At 42.3% G+C, this 22,968-nt stretch overlaps 1 protein-coding gene and 1 non-coding gene across 4 annotated transcripts in view; both read right to left on the minus strand.

Moving 5' to 3' along the window:
* Window positions 1-22,968, minus strand: part of LOC105926602 (ankyrin repeat and fibronectin type-III domain-containing protein 1) — a 212,641-nt gene that overhangs the window by 31,409 nt on the left and 158,264 nt on the right. The window lies entirely within an intron of this gene.
* trnav-uac lies at window positions 13,937-14,005 on the minus strand. Its single transcript has one exon. It is a non-coding gene; the product is annotated as a tRNA-Val (tRNA).

The raw sequence follows: 22,968 nt of genomic DNA on the forward strand, positions 1-22,968 counted from the left end.
AGCATTTCTGCTCGTTAATAGTTTTAAAGCAGCTCCAATTAGGGTTGAACAACGTCTATTATATGTACCGTTACTGCAGTATACCTGGATAGACTCATTATCTGGAGTCTTTGTTTTCTATGTACTCAAAGCAGAAAGACAGGAACCCTTTTAAATTATTAGCTTATTTTTCCTCAAGTATTTTCATTGTTACGGCATTTACAAATATTGCCGATATCGTCCAGTCCGACCCCCAATTCACAGCAAATATTATCAAAGGGCCAAAAAAAGGCTAAAACAACTGGACTCCTGTCTTGAAGCTGGAGACGTCTCGCTTCCCATCCAGGAAGTTCTCTTAATTCTAAATGTCTGGAGTAGTGTGGAGTTCACAGCTTTATGGACCTGCAGGTGAGGCCTCGTTAGAGCTTAGAGTCACCTGTAGATTCACCTGGAACTGGTCGACCCAACAATGGAGACTCGTTAGGCTCCTCGTTAGCCTGGCTCTAAGGAGGAATGTTGGGGTCACCTGCATGGAGGTGTGAACTGGGGGAAACCTGGCAGGAATAAAAGCCTATAGCTGTGTTGTAAGTTTCTGAAAGTAGAAACCTGAGCCCTCCTCCTCTGTTTAAAGTTTTTTCTCACTTTGCATAAATGGTTTCCTTCACTCCTCTCTCAAACCATCTTCTCTGTCCACAATGTGGACATTTGCAGGTGGACAGCTGAGTCTTGTCCTGAGGAGGTTGAGCCATGCGTCTGTGGAGAGGTTGTTTGGTTTCTCCAATATAAAGATCAGATCATTCCTCATTGCACTAAACCACAGACACCACTCTGATCATCTTAGGTTTGGGGTTTTTTGTCCTTAGGATGGACCAGCCTCTGTCTGAGGGTCCTGATTGGTTTGAAGTGTACAGGGATCTGGTGTTTAGGGAAAATCCTCCTGAGTTTTTCATAGACTCCAGCAACATATGGGAAGACAATGTTTCTGCGTTTATTCTTCTCCCCGTTCTGTTCTGCGGTGTCTCTTTTGAAATTTTCTTGCTGATTTGACAAAAGCCCAGTTAAGCTATCAGCAGGTATGGAGAGTGTCTTTGATGTGTTTCTGTTCCTTGTTCTTTCCGTCTGTCCTGGTGGGGACATGTTCGGCTCGATGGTATCAGGTTCTGATGACAGAAAGTTTGTGTTCCAGTGGATGGAACGAAAAGAAGATATCGGTCTGTGTGAGCAGCTTTCTGGTAGACTTCAGTGTTGAGGCTTCCATCTCTGTCCATGCTCACCAAGCGGTCCAGAAAAGGTAGCTTGTTGTCGTTGGCATCCTCTCTGGTGAACCTGATGTTGTCCACTGAGTTCATGTGTCTGGTGAAAGCTTCTACTTATTTCTCCTGGATTTTGACCCATTTTTGAATTGAGAAGGCTTCCTGGATGGGAAGCCAAACGTCTTCAGCTTCAGAATAGAAGTCCAGTTGTTTTATTTTTAATCTGTTTTTTTTGGATTGATCATGACCTGGATTGACTGAGAATCTTCACCATCATCTTATCTTCTAAGGGCATTTGGATTCAAAGCCAGATATAGTATGCCGACTCTGATTTGGTCCCATTCAACTTAAATCAGTCCAGTTTCTTCCAATACTGTGCAACCATACAGGCAGATTCACATCAAATTATACACTCACCGGCCACTTTATTAGGTACACCTGTCCAACTGCTAGTTAACACTTAATTTCTAAGCAGCCAATCACATGGCAGCAACTACATGCATTTAGGCATGTAGACATGGTCAAGAGAATCTCCTGCAGTTCAAACCGAGCATCAGTATGGGGAAGAAAGGTGATTTGAGTGACTTTGAACGTGGCATGATTGTTGGTGCCAGAAGGGCTGGTCTGAGTATTTCAGAAACTGCTAATCTACTGGGATTTTCACGCACAACCATCTCTAGGGTTTACAGAGAATGGTCCGAAAAAGAAAAAAACATCCAGTGAGCGGCAGTTCTGTGGGCAGAAATGCCTTGTTGATGCCAGAGGTCAGAGGAGAATGGCCAGACTGGTTCGAGCTGATAGAAGGGCAACAGTGACTCAAATAACCACCCGTTACAACCAAGGTGGGCAGAAGAGCATCTCTGAACGCACAGTACGTCGAACTTTGAGGCAGATGGGCTACAGCAGCAGAAGACCACATCGGGTGCCACTCCTTTCAGCTAAGAACAGGAAACTGAGGCTACAATTTGCACAAGCTCATTGAAATTGGACAATAGAAGACTGGAAAAACGTTGCCTGGTCTGATGAGTCTCGATTTCTGCTGCAACAGTCGGATGGTAGGGTCAGAATTTGGCGTCTACAACATGAAAGCATGGATCCATCCTGCCTTGTATCAACGGTTCAGGCTGGTGGTGGTGGTGTCATGGTGTGGGGAATATTTTCTTGGCACTCTTTGGGCCCCTTGGTACCAATTGAGCATCGTTGCAACGCCACAGCCTACCTGAGTATTGTTGCTGACCATGTCCATCCCTTTATGACCACAATGTACCCAACTTCTGATGGCTACTTTCAGCAGGATAATGCGGCATGTCATAAAGCTGGAATCATCTCAGACTGGTCTCTTGAACATGACAATGAGTTCGCTGTACTCAAATGGCCTCCACAGTCACCAGATCTCAATCCAATAGAGCATCTTTGGGATGTGGTGGAACGGGAGATTCGCATCATGGATGTGCAGCCGACAAATCTGCGGCAACTGTGTGATGCCATCATGTCAATATGGACCAAACTCCCTGAGGAATGCTTCCAGCACCTTGTTGAATCTATGCCACAAAGAATTGAGGCAGTTCTGAAGGCAAAAGGGGGTCCAACCCGTTACTAGCATGGGGTACCTAATAAAGTGGCCAGTGAGTGTATACAGTGCAACTGAATCCATATAATACAGAACAGTCACTTTCAGTTGATCACATGAGGGTCACTGGTTGGAAAAAAAACACAAAATCACTGTGCAAAGGTTAATGGCTTCACTGATAAATACAGAATTAAAGGTAATGGCATTATCATAAGTGGCTTTGTGTTGGTATAACACACAACTAAATACAAAAACTCCGAGCCAGGAGTACTTTCTACTGAAAAATAAAACAGGGCAGCTACACAAAGATAAAGACAACGATAGTACTGCCTGCGGCTTCACATGGGAAAGAAACAAGCTAAACACAGAAGCAGCGAGGTAGGAGTACTTTCTATAAGAACATGTCTCAGTCATCCAGGTAAGAAGAAAGAGAAACAAAGACTGCAAACAAAAAATTAATGGCATTAACGGCGTCGTCCTGGAAGGAAACAGATACATATAAGGCTTAGAGTCAGGAGTACTTTTATGGAAGAGAAAAACAAAGAGTAGGAGAGTAAACGGCAACACGTTCACACACATCGGCACTTTATCGGCTTGCATTGTTGAAAGTGTTTTTTCTTTAGCCCATAGAGAAAAAAAAAACTGTTCACCATTACTCCAAAAAATGGTTCCAAACATGTATTTATATGCTCATCTTGGCGGAAAAATGTATGAAAGCTCAAGAGCCATAATTTAATACAGACGTTCCATCAGTAAACGACATCCTGCCCTCGTACGTAGAGTACAGCATCAGCATCGCTTTGACAGCGCAGACATCCGACATCCACGTCAGGCACGGCTCAACGTCTTCAGAGAGAGACGGGCCGCCGTCCAGGCAATAAAACTGACACCCATGTGAAAGAAGGGGCCCAAAACACCAGAGATGTTTTATGTGATAAATTACACTGATCCGCAAGGTTTCCATGATCAGCATCACGTTCTCAGACCCAGTTGTCATGACGGTCATCCTAAAAACGTAAAGACAGCCTTGTCATGAGTTTGTCATGTTTGCTCTGTGAGATCATCGCCCCCCCCCCCACACAACAATCCCAGTTTCTTCTTTCCACTGGATTCTTGGCACCAGCGGTTTGCTGGTCCTGCTGCCCTCCTACTTCATTCCGTCGTGGGAACTATTTCGACGACAAGTGTTTCTTGGGCGAGTCTGGTCTGAAGTGCTCAGACACGTTGGGCCGATGAAGGAAATGTCAGCGGCACTCTGCAGGCGACGATGACAGACCCCGTGTTGGGTCTCACCAAAGAGAACCATAGAGATAAATGAATTCCTCAAGGAGGCATTTTCAACACCTCTCAGCCTCTCTTGATACCATCAGAACTGGTTTCTGACTCTAATCTTACCTCTCGCTAAGATATGCCGTACTTCAGTTTGCTTGGAGCTCTTTTAGCCTTTTCCTCATCTATCTTCTGAGTCCAGGGGGTAACCTGTGGCTCTTTAAACCTTCAGCTTTGGCTCTTAAAAAGTAAGACCAAAAATGTGTGGGGGGAATTTTTTTTCTAAATGTAAAGGTAATTTAAAATTGCTAGCTTTAGGATGCATCTAGTTCTGCAATATATGCATAACATTTCCAGAAAGAAAGAAACTAATGGCGTATTGAATGTTTTACTCTAGTTAAATGAAGCATCTTTTTGTCAATGGGTTGCAAACCACTTGCTTTTTCATCATTTTGATGCTATTTGCTATAAAAACCAAATGTCCAAATGAAGAAAATGCATTAAACCTAAATATATAAAAATGCTGTTGGTTAAATAATAAAAACTGTTGATCTTTAATTAAAAAACTGTAAACAAGTTTCCTATAGTATACTATACAAACAAGCTGTTGTCTCAAAGAGAGGTGTAACTTTTGTGGCTCTAAACTAAATTTGTTTAGCTGGACTGAGGGCAGAAATGTCTCTGTGGGTTGTAAAGGTTGCTGAGCCCTATCCTAGTCTTTAAGTTCAGATGCAGTGAATCAACGCTTAATATTTATGGCAACACACAAAAAAACAGCCTTCACTAACTTTACTTTTGTGTGTTTCCTTTGAGACTAACGACTCGTGTCGTGGACCACAGGATATCGGTTTGCAGAACACCGTCTCTCATTAGATTTTTGGAGACAGGTAAATCCTCAAGACAAGTGCCTTCCTCTCAAATTTATAGATTTATAGAGATTCTTTTACCATTTTCCCCTAAACAAATGACTGGGTGGGTTATTTAATCAAACTAAAGCGGGTTCTTGAAATCACAATGCTTTGAACATGAGCAGGCGGAGGTCAACGCGCGTAAATAAAGGCATTAGTTTGGGCCGTCCTACCACATGCCGCAAGCAGATTTGTCAAGGTGAGAACATCTGTAGGAAAAATGTTATTTATACCGCCACTCAGCAACGGACGTATGAGACTGCATAAGCGTCCGTCTGAGCTCAAACCCTCCCCCATCACATGCAGTTTGTGCAACAGCTGACATCGGCCTACATTGTAGACTTTAAAGCCCCCGCAACAAGCCCTTTTTCACGGGGGCCGATACACCTAAAATACCCCCACGATCCGAATCCCTTCCCGCTCCGTCCCATCCATCTCCACTCCATCCCGTAATAGAGGCCTTATTTTAGACATCCTCGTGTTCCCGGCTGGGCCTAACCTATTCCAGGGTTCCAGATAAAGCGCGGCAGGTATTTGGAATAATTTTTCCATGGGCCTGGCCCGGAAGATAAAACAGGAGATATATTTGTAATGCGTGTGCCGGTATCCCATTTCAAAGAGAAAGCCCAGTGGAATGCAGCCCTGGGCTTATTGTTATATGCCTGAGATGGAACAGACGACTGTTTTTCTGAGGGCAGGACGGTGCCCCATCACTCTCTGACGACATTAGGCTGTGTGTGCCGTGGAGTGTGTGCATCTGCCATTTCAAAGAGATGTTAGGTTACACACGTGAGGGCGGCGTATCGTTTACCAAAGACATGCCGCAAGGAAATGCAGAAATCTAAAAACATCTTTTATTAAGGCTATAAATACATTTAAAAAAATCTGCTTTGGTAATAAAATTAACATGATTTTTGATATATCAAAATGCTGTCAGGCCTTAAAATGTTAAGAAATAAAACACAGGGTAATGCATCCCCTTAACAAGCTGACAACTGTTTGAGACCTTATACTTAATATCCCATCTGACTTTATGCATGTCACAATATACTTTCATTGCCTGTTAATTTAGGCAGCTTAGATATTTCAGATATAAAACACCTTTCAAAGCATTATCTGACATGTTAGAAGCACAACTGCTTTTTAAATGTCACATAAATCACCTGATATTAATGTTAATTAGGGCTTCATCAGCAAAAATTAGATGGCTGCATCGCTAATAAATATTGTGATAACCATTTCAACAGCAACTGACTCACATTCTGCACACGCTCTGTCTGCAACGATGAAGATTATCTTGCCTCGTCATGCTGAATGCTTGAAGTGGCTCCAACTGCAGGGCAGCCTGGCCTATTTTCTGACCTATTTAAAAACACACCTTTCTGTTTTTAAAATGTGCTTTTATTGGTCGGGTGTAACATTCTAATGTTAAACGTCTTTTTAATGGCTATAAGTGGAAAATCATGATAATTAACAGAAACAAAGGCTTGGAAACATGTCCGTGTGTAATTAAGCTATATAACGTGTTTCACTTAGTTAGCAGAGTTCCTGAACTTTTAAATGGTACGCTAAGTTAAAAACAAAATACTGTAAACAGGAAACAATGTGAGAGCAGCTTTGGGGTTGTGCTTTTTTATTGTAAACAAGAGCAGAGCGATAGAAAATTTCCAACTAACAGAATCACCCAAACGTCTTTTATTCACTGGCTCCTGTTTTACTGTGATAACTTCATGAGCAACTCTACACTTTACTCAAAACATTGCATTCTATGTATAGATTTGCACATCAATGACCATTTTAATTATGTACTAAATATTTATTGAGTAATTTATTAATTAGCATCTAGCCTTTTTTTTCCCCAGACCCTGCACAGCTGCTCCTCATTAAGAAGTGCAGTGGCTGCCTGTGAGGAAAATTAGTTGTTACTCTTGTTGTTTTCATAATGGTGCTAAGGTGCAACTTTAAAATATAAAGTCCTTAATTATTGATAGTAGATGATGAAACACATGTATAAGTTTGTATTTGTATACAGATGGATGGTATAATTTAGTAAACCCACGTGTGCATCGATAATAGTTTAGTCCTTAAAGAGTTGGGGTGAGTTAAGGCTGTGATTTGTCAGAGAAGATAGATTTTCGTTGCATGTTGGAAGACCTCAACGAGCCTTTAATTGTCCATCAAAGTCCTGCCAAATGGGACAAATGAAGACTTGCTGCCTCAGCCGTCATCTCCACTGTAAATCCAGCCGCAGAAGGCCGGCGTGTTAAAAGTCTCGGACTTAAAGTTTGCTTCACACACTTCTGTACAGTCTCAAAAGCGTTGAAAAGCAGGAAGCAGTTTTCTCTGGGAAAAACCGAGTCTTCCAAAAGCCAGACTCCCTCCTGGGCCCTTGATGACTCCCACATCAAATACTCTCACAAACATTCAACACCCCTGTGTTGCAAACACCATACACGGAGCATCTGTTTTATTAGTTTTATCAGCTTAATTTACAAAAAAACAAACAGTTTGGTCCCAGAGTCGATGAGTCACATGTAAACAGAAACATGCAGACAGAGTCAAGCGAGTTAGCAGCTCTTTGTCTAAGACACGAAATGGGAATAAAAATGAAAAAAAAAACAACCTTGGGCGTATTTATTGCAAACGTTCGTTCAAGCTTTGCAAAAGCTATACATTTGATGGATTTTTAGGCAAGCCAAAAAGCAGCCATAAGCACTTAAAGCAAAAATCTAATAATGCCAGAGGTTTGGAAAAGAACATGTCAGAGACACTTGGCAGCAGGGTGGAAAATGTGATTTTGGCGAAAGGGTCACAGTTTTCATTACAGCTTTAAAGCTGTCACTCTTCGTGAAGTGACTTCACACATGCATTCTCTTCATCTTAAAATAACATACCAGCTGAAGTTTACAGTAAACTTCTATAAATGGCAAACAAGACTGATACATAATCAGCGAAAAAAAAAAGCCTTTCACCGTTTCTCTAAATATAGATAATGTTACACTCCACCAAACAATAGGGAACACGTTTACCTCACAGACTTGAGTCTACAGCTGGTGTGTTTGTGTCTGCCGTGCATGTGTGCATGAACAAAAAAGGATATGGCCGGGACAACTGCCCTCGGCAGAGATTTCATCTTCCATTCAGTCCATACACTGCAAAAACAGAACTAAAAATAAGTACAATTTTCGTGAAATGAGTGTATATGTCCTTGATTTGAGCAGGTAAATAAGACTATTTGCCAATGGAATAAGATTTTTCCACTTAAAATAGGAACAATTCATCTCCATAATCTTATTTCAATTGCAGGAATAGTCTAATTATGTCTAATTATCTTATTTTAGGGTTAAAGATACTCATTCCATTGGCAGATAATCTTATTTACTGGCTCAAATCATGGACAAATACACTAACTTTGAGAACATTTTACTTGTTTTTAGATCCGTTTTTGCAGTGTACATTGCAAAAAGGTTCATACGCCTTCAACTTTCTCACGTTTTGTCAGGTTGCAACCAGCAAATTATTTTGGGGTTTTATGCAATAGATCAAATGGAAGAAAATTATACTTTGCAAAACTTTTTGTTAAGTAAAAGTTTGAAAAGGGGTGGTATGCTAATGCATTTACTCTGATAAAAACTCTGATTAAATAAAATCCACTACATCCAGTTGCCATTGGAAGTTGTCTAATTAGTAAAAACAGAGCCTTCGTTTGTGTTACTTATTCTCAGAATAAGGCCTCGGACGCTTCAATGAGAACATCAGAGAACAATCAGCATCATGGAGACCAAGGACTACAGCAGAAAGTTGTGAAAAAACTTAAAGCAGGGTTAGGTTTTAAAACTATATCCACAATTTAAACATCTCCCTGGACTCTGATCATGCAACATCTGGACCTGGAGAGAGGATGGACCACCTGCAGACCTACCAGGACATGGACGTCCACCTGGACTGACAGGCTGGACCAGGAGAGCATTGATCAGAGAAGCAGGAGGACCGTGGTGGCTCTGGAGGAGCTGCAGAGACCCACAGCTCAGGAGGGAGAATCTGTTACAACATTAACTACTAGTTGTGCATTTCCTAAGTTTGGCTTTTATAAAGAATGACTAGAACGTGATCAGTAAAAGAAAGACATAGAAAGTGGAATTTTCCCACAGGCCATGCAGGAGACACAGCAAGACCGTGGAACAAGGTCCTCTGCACCTTTTTGCCATGCTGCGAAAAGATACGTGTGGCAGTAACACTGCACATCATATAAAACACACCATCCCCACAGCAAAGCATGGCGGTGGCAGCATCATGCTGCGTGAAACAGGGGAAACCTGTTGGATGCTGCAGAAGACTTGTGACCAGCAGAGCAATCCTAAACATGCATCCAGAGCTGCAACGGAACGGTTTAACAGGTTTAAGCTTCGACTAACAGTTCAGCGCTAAAATAATCTTATTTTTTACCCTCTCCTCCCCATAGACTTAACTCTAACTCAAACTTAACATCTCCTCCCAACGCTTGCTCCACAGCCCTCCCCGACCCGGTGCTGCTCCTCACTGTGAGCAGTGTTACGCCTCAGGAAAACACATAAATCTCGGCTTTATTTGAATGCGCGTCTAATTACTGCGACTACACAAAGAGCCATTGATATTAGCTGACATGTATCCACGTCTGTTGTCTGCGTCGACAAGGTTTCATGCAGCAAACAGGGGACGGGAAGATGGATGGGGTAAGGCGAAGAGGTGCGCGGGGACAGAGAGTACGAAGTGGTGGCAGCGGGAGAGGTCGAAAGTTGCACAAACTCGCTCCCCCAAACAGACACTTGTGCACCCACACATGCGCGCACGGAGACACTATATACAAACTACACGAGCTGCTCTAAATGTGGCTTGTAGAAGGAAATTCTGAAATCTGAGTCTTGGCACCAGACAGGCTGGAAGCAGCCAGGCTGCTGGATGCAGAGAGGGAGAGGCTGGGAGAGAAAAGGGGTTGATGGTGGGGGAGGAGAGAGAAGCGGAGGGGTGGGGTGGGGGGGGGGGGGGGGGTCAGTAATGCTAGAATTGCCTTTGCTCTTATCAGCTTATAGGCAACACGAGGCCACGGCGACACGGTGACCTGCAGTTTCTCATGCATGAAACAGATAAAGACAAACACAAACGCTTACACATTCAGCACATGAAACCAAGAAAAACAGCAAGGTCGTGTGACTTTTTTTTTTTCTCTAGCCAAGTGATGGCAGATTTGGAACGTACCATCTAAGGTACAAACAGAGACAGATGAATCGAGCAGATCTGCTTTTGAAAGTGGCAGACTGGTTTGTAGCCAACAGCCTTGGTGGTTTGAAGCAGACAAGATGAAAACAAATCAGTCTTGAGCTATCCAGAATAAAGTCCCAGGTAGGAAATCTAAAAAAAGGCACATTATGGTTTAACAAGAGCTGGACGCTTCAAAGTAGCACAACAGCCAAGTTGAGGGGATTAGTTCTCCTACTGCTCTCCAATCTGCATTGTTTTTTTGTTATTTAAACTTTTAACTTTTTGTTCTCTGTCATTTTTCTCTTCATAGAAGGTACACCTGGTCTGGCGTTCTGTTAGCTGTGACATCATCAGGGGAGGCAGATCATCCTCTATTACCATGTAACATAGAAAGTACTCCTGGGTCAATGTGAGCTTCTGAGCTTTCTGTGTCTCTGCTCTGTCTTCTCTACCATAGAAAGTACTCCTGGGTCAATGTGAGCTTCTGAGCTTTCTGTGTCTCTGCTCTGTCTTCTCTAACATAGAAAGTACTCCTGGGTCAATGTGAGCTTCTGAGCTTTCTGTGTCTCTGCTCTGTCTTCTCTAAGCCCCAGTGGGTGGAGGCAGATGAGCGTTCACACTGAGCCTGGTTCTGGTTCTGCTGGAGGTTCTCCTCCCTGTTAAAGGGGAGTTTTCCTCTCCACTGTCGCTTCATGCATGCTCAGTATGAGGGATTGCTGCAAAGCCATCAACAATGCAGACGACTGTCCACTGTGGCTCTACGCTCTTTCAGGAGGAGTGAATGCTGCTTGGAGAGACTTGATGCAACCTGCTGGGTTTCCTTAGAGAGGAAACTTTCTCACCAACCTGGAGGATCTGATGGAGTCTGACTTTAGAAAGAGCCTTGAGATGAGATGTCATGAATTGGCGATATATAAATAAAATTTAATTTGAATTTAAGTTCTCATGTTCATAATTACAAATAGAAACATTTTGCTTCTACTGACAAAAATCCAGTTTTATTGCCGTTTATTTCATTCTGTGTAGTCACAAGGACTTCCTGTACTCCATTTCTAACCATATCCCTCACAACAACCTCTACAGTTATTGGTAGTGCTGCTAAAACAACGTGTTGTCATGGAGATAAGCTTCGTCGTCACAGAGCCAGCATCTTTAAACACTTTGGTTATTGCTCCGACTACAGACAAGGTAACTATTCTCTCGTTGGTTTATCCTAACGGATCAAATGTCAATAAAAACATTATCTGCATTTTTTGACAGCTCTCTTGTCCTTCCCATTTTGAGGAGGGGCCATGACACTTTTTACGACACTTTTTCCACACGTAACCACGAACAATCTTCTAGGTGGAAGCTGTGACCGCAGGAAGAAGGCTCATGTTTGGTCTTCTTGGGCAGTGAGGAAACAGTGTAAGGAAACAAAAACACTCTTAGAAGACATTTTGATGATATCCTTGTTCCGTTGGGAAACGTTTATTAGGCTGCTACAGCAGGAAGCTACATTTTAGGGACCTCTGGTAATTTTGCTCCTTCCCATTGCACACTCCTGCAGGATTGGTCATTTTAAAGTCAAAGGAGCCATCTGCAACACGACGTCAGTTTACACCTGAACTGATGGCGTGGCGATGAAATCCCAGAGAAGATACCGGACAGGATGAACATTTTGACACAAAGTTGCTTTGTTTTATTTGTTTGAGCCTTCAACCACTGTTACAAAGACACAGATTCTATATAAACAGTTGACAACGGTAACTGAGATCAAATTTAGATTATTTTTTTGTGTTTTAAATGATGAAAACCCAGGTTCACAGGGACTGGTACCCTACACACAGCTTGGCGTTGCCTCTGCTTCCTGCATAAATAACTCATTATATCTTAATATCTTATTGGTGATTAAGTTAATAACCATAACAGCTACTTTAGTTGTGTTTAGAATGTGGCTTTATGTAGATTTTGTTGTTTGCTATTTATGCTTTTGTATGCTTTCTATGGTCTGACTTTCCTGTTTGTAAATTTTTTTACCTTTATTCCTTTTACAATATACTTACTGTACATCTCTAATGCTTCCTCATCTAAATAACTGTGTTTTCACCATTTCTCAGCCTCTAAAATTGATTCCTAATTGAGTGCTTACTTATTTTATCTGCCTGTTTTACTTGAGTTGATCATTTCGATCAGGCGTCCCGCGACCCGAAGTTTATTTGTGTTTTTTTGTATGACCCTTTTTCTGGTTTCTCTCTTCGGCCGTTTTTTCACTCTCTCCTGCGCTTCCCTTGGGAGCGCGGCAGAGAAAGAGTGAGCAGTATGTTTAACCTTTGGAGCTCGCCTGCTGTGCAGAGCAAGGCCTGCCACCTGTTGGCTCTGTTCGGGTGCGGCTTTCTCTTTTTGTCTCTGTGTGTGTGTGTGTGTGTGTGTGTGTGCGCGCGCACGCAGAGGTAAATCTCTCTAAATCTGATGACAACAGAGGAGTCACCATGGCGATGAGATGGCCAGTGGTAGCTTACGCCCCCAGAGGAGGAGGTTGTCGGTGAGAAGCTGAGGGGAGGGGTTCACTTCCAAGGTGGGATCGCCCAAACACAAGCCCCCTCCCAGACCCCCCCCCCCTCTGTCGGAGGCTTGGTGACACTGTGTCTCCCATGGTGATCGTGGGTCCAGCCTGGGTGGCTCCAGGCCTTGTGTGTCTCCCTGTACGTGTGTGTGTGTGTGTGTGTGTGTGTGTGTGTGTGTGTGTGTGTGTGTCACACCACTGGGGTCCCTGCCTGGGCCGCCATATGCCACCCACCCAGCTGAGGGGAGGAGGAGGGGGGGGGGGCGACCCCTGGCAACTGAAGCCACCAGTTGGCTCGTTCTCTCAGTCACACGCCGGCCGGGCGCCATGTTTAAAGTCCCACAGCTATTTATCTGTGATAGGGTTGGAGGGAAGGGTGGCCAGTCTTCCTACTGCGATGGATGCTTTCTGCAAACGATAACAGACGTGAAAATGGATGGCATCACAGATGAGGGAGAGGGGGGGGGGGCAGTACCAGAAGAGGAAGAGTCGTGTTCCTGTAATTTCTGGAGAGGTGAACCTTCATTTAAACATCATTGTTTGAATAGCTCAAGAATGTGACCTCCACAGATTGATTGTGGTTGAGAACAAAAGAACAAGAAGGCATCAGTTCTCCCCAGCATTTAAAAAAAAAAACGGTCACAGTTTCTCTAGTTTGACGTTTACCATCGCCAGCTTTTATACTACTTGGTGGTGAAGCATTGCAATAATGAGCTGAATGAAGGAAATGGCGACTTTAACACAAGTACGTGGAGCTAAACTTGTTCTCTTTGAAAAAAAAAACACTATTTATGGCAGAAAACTAACACGGGACAACCCCTCATCCCTGGGTCCAGGCACGGCGGTGGCAGCATCATGATACGGGGTTGTTTCAGCAGAGACTGTCTATCAGACACATTTCAAAACAAAGTGTTTGGTTGTAAAGGAACAAGATGTGAAAGAATGTCGAGGGGTTTCACCATTTTAAGCTGTTGTTTAAGCCACCAGGAAAGAATCCCTTTACGGTTAGAACGCAAACACAAGCTTTTACCGAGTAAAGTGGAAATTTCTTTGCTTCCATATCAGAATCTGAATCAGACATACTTTAATAATCCCAGGGGGAAATTGTTGAAAATAAAACATTTCTGCTTCGCTTTTTTGTCGCGATCTGACTGAATTCAAAACGGAAAAGAGATGTTTCCACTGGGGCTTGAACCCAGGACCTTCTGCATGTAAAGCAGACATGATAACCGCTACACTATTCAGGTTTTAAAATATTTATTTTTTGCCAATCACAAACAGGATCGACAGAAACTGCAATATGTGTTCTACTGTCCTTTTCTAGCTTTTATCAGCCGCCAGTAACCGCTCCATCTACCGACGGGTTAAAACTAACACATTAACTAGACCCGTTTCCCCTCCATCCTCCTTATTTTGCAATGATCCCCACATCTCTACGCCTCTGAAACGTCAGTCCACTGTTAAGAGATCTTCGTCTTAACGCTGGACTGACGCCCCCCCCCTCTGCTCCAGTTGTCCTCTCCCTCTCCTTTTCTTCATGTTTCAGTCTTCTCCAACACGTCTCGTCTCTTAACAGAACACCACCGACTTTCCTTTTAGCCTGTCTCGCCCTCTCTCCGTCTCTCTCTCTCTCTCTCTCTCTCCATCCTCAGCACCATCGCTCTGAGTCGTTGTGCCAAGTTGAGGTTTGGACTGGAAACCAGAGAATCAAGTTAGAGACACACAGGACAAGAGGGAGCCAGCCTCATAAATCTCCCTTAAAGCAGTCCGCTGCGCCCAGAGTGGAGAACACGCTGACAGAGTGTGTGACTCCTGAATGCTGGAGTTCACGCACCCCCATGTCTGTGTGTGGAAAACGTAAAATAAAAAACGCCTCGTACGAATTTAATGTCATTTATCTGAAGGATTACACTGGGTACACTTTACCGTGCATACGGGCACACAGGAGTGTTCCTATGTAAATAGAACAGGATGGTCCTGACCCAAAACACAACGTTTACTGAGGTTTGCCGGCTGATTCTGACTGAGATCTCCTGTCCTACTGACAATAAATCCAGCAATATTAATGCTTATGTAGAAATCTGGGACTGGGAGCATAAAACCCAGAGAAAAATGTTTCGCACTGGATTTAAATTCGTTATTTTACGGGAATATTTTCATTTCTGTTGGACACAATGAAATCATTTTAGTAGGAAATAAAAGAAAAAGCCTGTTTTCGACCCTTCCATTGTATTGTGTGATCGTCATCAACAGGAAAAGGTTTTCTCACTCGCTTCACAATTGCAGTCGTTCCAAGTTTTTTTCCCCTTGCAGCTCTAAGAATTCACGACCGTGTTGGATCACAAAAGCCTTCCTGTTCAAAGTGGGCCTGATGCTGTATTGTTGTGCATCGGCATCCTGTTTGTGAATGTGGAGACAGAATGGAGTGACGGTGTTGTGACGGAGCGGAGTAATAATACACAACATTCTTACCAAAGATGCCATTCTAGCTCAGATGAGTTTGCATTCCTGCTTGTTTTTTTTTTTTTTTTAGCCCACAAAGACGCGGAGGTGAGCCTTCATCGATTCATTTGTAGGAAAAAAGGGAAACAGCAACAGCTGATGAGGATGTTTGTGATTTAAGCACTACATCTGCAAGGAGCTGCCACACTGAAACTTGTTTCCCTCCATTACATTCATGAAACTCCAGCTGACAACTGTTGCACTAATACTCATCCACAACAGTGTAATATTTACCTGCTTATTCAATACTACCTTCTTCTTTACAGTTAGACACAAATCACAGAGCGAGAGTTTGAAACACTGCGTTGTTGTTTTCAGGCTCCTTGTAAATAATGCTACCAAGATTTCAGCAATTAATTTATTAAGAAATAAACAAGGAGGAGCAGCATTTAGTTCCTATGCTTCACTTATCTGGAACAAACTTCCAGAAAATTGTAAAGGTGCGGAAAGCCTGAGTTCCTTTAAATCAAGATTAAAAACACATTTGTTTAGGATTGCCTTCAACTGTTCTAGTTAACTGAAACACCACTTTTTTGTTCTTTTTTTTCTATCTACATGTTATTCCTACTTGCTTTTATTTTTGCTATATTTTAATCATGTAAAGCACTTTGCATTGTCTTTGTACTGAATTGTGCTATACAAATAAATTTGCCTTGCATTGCCTAATGTGGCAACAAATTTAAAGATCCATACTTATCTAGAAACAGCTGGAGCCATTAAACCAATGCCAAATATTGCAAAGTTTATTTATGTAGCACTTTTCAACAGTTCGTAGGGTGCACAAAGTGCTTCACAAGCTAAAATACGAACAAAAAGATGCTGAGACAAAATAGATAAAATACAACCATGTGTAGGAAAATACCAGAAACTAAAAAAGTGCATGACAGCACAAGTCAAAACAGTTTTAAGAGCTCTTTAGAAAAATAATCCAATTAAACCAATGCCAAATATTGGGTGGAATCAGAATTTTCTTTAATTTTGCTGGTGTCAGTCGGAAACGTTAGCTTTGTTTCTTTCTCAGCTGTTTATGTACGACTAACGGACGGAGGAGGTCATAAACCAGCAGAGAGCTCATGGAAAAACAAAGTCCACTGAATGATTCGCTCCCGTCTGTGGGCCATTTACATCGTTTATTTTTTAACAAGTCCGCGTCGATATTTAAGTGACTGGGGTGAATCGCACACGGAGAGGATTCCTGCATGTTAATCCCTTTTTAACGCAACTACAAAGCAGAAATAATGAGTCAGACGTTCCGATAGAAGCAGGCGTCCCGTTCTGCAAAGATCGTTAATAGATCCTCACCGTGTTATGATTAGAAATTCTGCAGAGGGAAAAAAATGACTGGCATTTATAAGCTCCTAATTTGTCCTTTCTGTTTGAACTGAGGGCCCTCTGCCACAGAAGAAAGAGGAAAATCAAAGGAGAGAATAAAAGAGTGGGTAATATTAAATTAAATTAGAACCAAATGAGGCAAGTGGCAGACTGTCCAAAACCACTTTACACCCAGGCCCTCTGGGCATTGCCCGTCTTTTTCCAGTAAGAAATGAGTGATTTCTCTCTGTTCTTTTTATAATTCTTTGTGCGCAGCTCATAAGGATTAACGCTACCCACCCAGTCCAACACAGTGCTAAGCATTGCAATGTGTGTTTGCTCATTTATGTGAGTGAGCGTGAATATTAAGAACAAACTCAGACATGCAGGCTGGACTTTCTGCCATTCTGCGAGCGTGCGCCTGTGTTAATGTAACGACCGAGGCTCGCTCTCTGTCCTGGCTTCAAAGTTAAGACGTCATCCTCGGAGGGCTGTCAGCGTGGCGTTATCCTTGAAGACAGTTTGGCACCAGGCGGAGCGGAGGGCCTTCGGGGAATGGAGAGGATTAGAGGCCTTCGGTGCTTTCTGCATAACCACACACAATGCAACCAAACAGTTGCTGATGGGGAACTCACCCCTCTTTACATTCTGCATTTTTACCACTAAAGTGAATCTGGTTACAGTCCAGATTGGTGTGTTAGATGAGATCTTAAAAGCCTTCCTCAGCTGGGCTACAGGGTTTTAGTAGCTGAACGCTTTCTGACTATTAGAATGTTTGCTCAGAAGTTCTAGTTCATGTTCACCACAACAGCATAAGGGGAAAAAAATACTTATTTGTTAGTTATTTGCAGGGTTGCACATTGAAACAGTGGGTAGCACTGCTGCCTTGCTGCAAGAAGGTCCTGGGTTTGATTCCACCCTGGGTCTTTCTGCATGGAGTTTGCATGTTCTCCCTGTGCATGTGTGGGTTCTCTCCGGGTACTCCGGCTTCCTCTCACAGTCCAAAAACATGACTGTCAGGTTTATTGGCCTCTCTAAATTCTTCTTAGGTGTGAGTGTGTGCGAGAATGGTTGTTTGTCCTGTTTGTCTCTGTGTTGCTGCGATAGACTGGTCCAGGGTGTACCCCGCCTCTCACCCATTGAATGCTGGAGATAGGCTCCAGCACCCCTCGTGACCCCATGAGGGACAAGCAAGTAAGAAATTGGATGGATGGACAGTTATTTGCATTAAAACCAGACCCAGTAGCCCAAATTTGAAGTCCCAGAAAGTAATTTGATGTCTTTAACATGAAAATAAATATACTTATTAGTCGCTATCTGAGTGATAGCATGTGGACAGCATCAGGTTCCTGGGCATTCACATCTCCTCAACCTTTCCTGGACAGTGAACACCTCCCACCTGGTGAAGAAGGCCCAACAACGGCTCTTCTTCCTCAGGAAGCTGAAAATGGTAAATGGACTGAACTTATATAGCGCTTTTCCAGTCATGGTGACCACCCAAAGCGCTGTACATTAGAGCCACATTCACCCAGTCGCTCTCACTACCGCACACACATTTATAAACCGAGACGCAGCTCGGTAGGCAACTTGGGGTTAAGTGCCTTGCCCAGGGGCAAGGAATCGAACCCACAACTTTCTGATTGCCAGAGGACTACTCAACCCGTCAAGACACAGTCGCCCTGTGAAAAGGTCTGGACTACCCACTAAACTGCTAAAGAACTTCTACAGAGCTACGATAGAGAGCGTTTTATGTCTCAGCATAGCTGTGTGGTGTGGGAGCTGCACAGTCCAGGAGAGGAAGGACCTAGCACAGGTGGTGAGAACAGTGCAGGGGATTGTGGGATGCCATCTGCAGGATCTAGACTCAATTTATACAGAATGAGTCCAAAGAAGGTGCAAACGCATCTACACTGACCCCCCACCCATGCAATGCCCTGTTTGACCGTCTCCCATCAGGTAAACGCTTCTGAAGCCTCAAAGCTAAAACAAATAAACTCAGAAACAGCTTCTTCCCCAGAGCTGTGAGGGCAATCACCCCCTGATGGGAGACTGCTGTCCAACGCTTTAAAATCACCCCACTGTTAGTGACCATCATACGTTACAATTACCTTAATGTTACTGCCTGCTGCTCACTATAATCTCTGAATATCCAAATGCACATTGCTGTAAACAAAGCCTCAAATCATCATTGCTCAATAAGCAGCTTACTACCTCATTATCTGCTATCTGACTCTCCTAAACGCTAAATAAAAGTAACCCTTGTTCATTGCATGTTTGTTTGCCTATTGGCCTTCATCATGTGTACTCTGAACCAGAGAGGCCAAAAGGAAATTTCGCCTCGGTAACACGCGGTGACAATAAAAGACTCTTACAATCTTTCAATCTTAGCCAAAGTATGAGCAGTAAAATCAGGGGGTCTAAGTGTCGGAAAAAGCCGTTGATGTTTCTGACCGGCTCTACAATAGTCTCTCGCTTTGATGGTTTAACATCTTAAGTGTCTGACCCAATCGCTAGAGCCTTACACAGTCTACTAAGAGCTGCGTACAGACTGCCAAGTTTATCAGGTATGCCGTACCTGTGCTGGTTTGAAAGCCTTTTTGCGGCATAGATTCTACAAGGTGTCAGACTTTCCTCAGAGACTTTGGTCTTTATTGACATGATGATGCAGAATTTGCTGCAGATTTTTCGGCTGCACCTTGGTTATAACCAGGGAAGCTTTGCTGCTGGGGGCCCCTTCTCCTCCTCCCCAATACGTTGCCAGATGGCAGCAGGAATAGTCTGAATAGTTACCTTTCCTATACACACACGCGGACATTGAAGGTACCCCTCGTTTAGTGAAAGAAAAAACCCTCAACGGTCACAGAAATAACTTGAATAAAGGCCGTTTCTTCTGACTGCGTCACAATCGCTTAGTGCTCGTCCATGGCAAGAAGATTCGACATTTAATAGCTAGGGCGGATCTCTAAACAACACAACCATAAATCAGTTTCTTGCAAGTAAAGGTAACCTTCCAGGGCAGCGCATGAGGAACGCAGCAGACACGGAGGCCCATGGATCCTGACCCGGCCATCTGGGGTTCGCTCCCCAACCTCGTTACCTTTGCATGTCTTTCCTCTTTCCCTCCATGGTTGTTTCCTGTCTAACTACTGTGAACAGATGCCACTAGAGGCTCCAAGCAGAGAAGAATAACATTACAGGTCATCAGATTAGCCCTCTATGAATCGCCAGTCAATATTTCAGCTCGCTCAAGCATCAACGAAATAGGGAATTTGAGATGTCTTCATCTCGGTTCTTACAAGTCCAAGTGTAATTTCATTCATTCGTTTCTAGTAGTTACACATTCCACCAGGTTAACTTGTACCACAGATTAATAAACTCCTTAGGGTATGCTCAAATTTTCACATTTGTTTGATAAATAATGAAATGGAGCCATCTGTGGTGTGTGTTATTGAACAGATTAGAATAATCCTTTATTTAGCAGCAAGTAAGGGGAAAAGTTCACAGTATAAGGAGAAAATGCTGTGCAGTTCTTAAAAAACGGCAAACTCAGATTAAATTAAATGTGCAACTGAGTAGGTTGACCTGAAAGGGTACAAGATGTTCTCTTGGTGTGAGATGTAAAAATGTTAGGAGCTGATAAACTCCAGATAAAATATTCAAACCTCATAAATGGGACGTTTCTTTTTGGGTGTTTTTTACCAGATACTGTATGTACCTATTCCCTCTAAAACACCTGTTCTCCCCGTCATTCTTCTCCCTTTCGTGGTCATACCTCAGAGCCCATTTACTATGATTATAAAAACAATAACAATGTAATTATTTTTCATTATTCTTTTTTTTGCCAAAGCAATCGTCTTTCCTCAGTGAAATAGCGGACATTTTAAGCTTGCATAAGAATAAAATAGTCACGATTGTTCGAGTCTCTACCTGAAATGAACATAAATGTGCTTTTAAACATGTTTTCTTTCTTGTGTTTTCACCATTTAAAGCACTTTGAGATGTCTCGCTGCTGAAAAGTGCAGTACAAATAAACCCGCCTTGCCCAAATGGGCAGTAAACGAAGCGCTAAATCATCTGAAACTGCTTCACCGTTGGAGGCTGCGGGAGAACTTCCAGCCTGGTATTTTATGTGATTTTTATCTCATGTTGCACTGTACTGGTTAAATTTTTAAGGTCGAACAATGAGAGCAGTGTGCAGAGATGCACATCATGAAATGTTACAATAAGAGAACCCACAAGTGGACTAAAAACCCAACATATTCCCATTTAGTTTGATCAGAATGGGCCTCCAAGCCAACATGCTTAATCGCTGTCAGTAATTAAGTCGTCTAAATTAGAACAAACGATTCATCAAACCTTAGTGAGACGTGCCGGACCAGAAGTCCAGATTTTTTAATTTTAATGATGCTTTGAACTGGTCTCTTTCCAGGGTTGAATGATATCAAACATATGGGTGCTGGAATTTAAATATAATTTGCATTTCATCCAGCATACAGCATACACTGCAGTAAAACTATAGACCCAAAGTCCGTTCATTAAGACAGAGGTCAGGGCTTTGTGTTGGTCCTTTATAAATTAGCCTTCCAATAGTAGTATTAATGTGTGTTTAAAATCATTATCCAGTTGGAAAACCCAGCCCTGACTGTTAAGAACCGAGGAATCACCAAAGATTGCGTTGACAATAAGCTGGAAGATTCTCACACTGCAAACAGGGAACTAAATGTAAGCGAAATGTTCTTGGAATCAGTGTCATTTTCCTTGATTTGTGCGGGTAAATAAAACTATCTGCCAGTGGAATGACTATTTTGACCCCTAAAATAAGATAATAACATATACTGCACTTGAAATAACGAGATTCAGATGAGTTGTTCCTATTTTAAGTGCAAAAATCCTATTCCATTGGCAGATAATCTTATTTACCTGCTCATATCAAGGACAACAACACTAATTTCAAGAACATTTTACTTACTTTTAGTTCCCTTTTTGCAGTGCAGATAGCAGTGCTCCACGCAGAACAAAGTTTGACGCCATTGGGCTGATTGCTGCTCAGAAATCAACAGCTCTAAGCATGACGGAGAGTTACCGTTGCCCTACATACACAAGCCAGATGCATTTTAGAGACCCGCGTGGTGGTCAGATGAGACTAACATGGAGCTAAAATATTATTTTTTCAGCCTTGGTTTTACACTTCACAGTGGTATGCTGTAACTCTTCACTGTCATAATCATGAACATACCTGAAGTACATCCTACTGTTGTCTGGAATGGCATGAACTCTATTTAAGTTTCCTTCATAGTGTATTTTATTTTGTTAAATTGCTTGACAAGAAATGTTATTACTATCCCCTATTTTATTACCCATTGTAGCCTGTTATTGTGCAGTAATTTAGAGTTCAGAAAGCATGCATTCTTTTTTCTTTTTAAAAAATTTGCAGTTTTGGTAAAAAGTTGAGTTGAATAAAGGGTTGAGTTTGAATTCAGTGTTTGTGTGTCTGTATTTAGAAACAGGTCAATTAGCAACAGCATAAAACAGCCAAGGCTGTTTTGAATTTGTTGATAATTATCGATATTAATCGATATGATTTATATTTTATCTATATACTATTTTTCTATATCGCCCAGCCCTATTCTGTATGCTCATGTGTATGCATGACGACAATAAAGACAATTCTCAATTCTATTTAAAGGAGCTCTACCATTTCTGATGATAAGGGCGGTCAATTATCAAGCCAGAACTTCACGTTTGGATCCTTTGCAGCTTCGTAAGGGAGATCTGCACAAATATCAGAGGAAGTGGATTTAAATATTTGAGCATATATGTATAATGTTGACCCTGTGTGAACTAAATAAAACATTACATTAAGTTCAAACATGTGTACGCAATTATTTATTGCAACAACAAATCTCTAAAATGAATATGAGATGGCCATGATGGCTGTATGTAAACTTCTGACCAGCAGAGTTATGTTATCTTCCTTAAACCTGTTCAACAAAGTATCAAACATGAGTTGAGATGTAAAAAAGAAAAAAAAACACAAATTAAAGTCATAAAACATTCCTGGTTATAATAATAAAAATAATGTAGGAATAATAATTGGAGCAATAAATATGAAATATCCATATTTTCAGCCAGCCACCCACCTGTAGAGCATCCTAACCGTGACTTAGCAACATATAAAAAAAAAAGAAACATAGCTTTAATAGTTCAGCAATGTTCTTATTTAATAGACAGACAACAGGAAGGACAGAAATGAATGAATTCCAAGTATGCAGCTGAGTCAGAGCGTTTTTTTTAACGATGAAGCTGCTTGCACACGTGTTTTCTCTCTGACCCTGTGATGACTGTGCATCCCAGAGGAGCCTCTCCGGTCTGCTCCGGAGTTGGACCAAGCTC

Source organism: Fundulus heteroclitus, chromosome 10 (genome assembly GCF_011125445.2).
Source record: "Fundulus heteroclitus isolate FHET01 chromosome 10, MU-UCD_Fhet_4.1, whole genome shotgun sequence".
In the NCBI taxonomy this organism is placed as follows: domain Eukaryota; kingdom Metazoa; phylum Chordata; class Actinopteri; order Cyprinodontiformes; family Fundulidae; genus Fundulus; species Fundulus heteroclitus.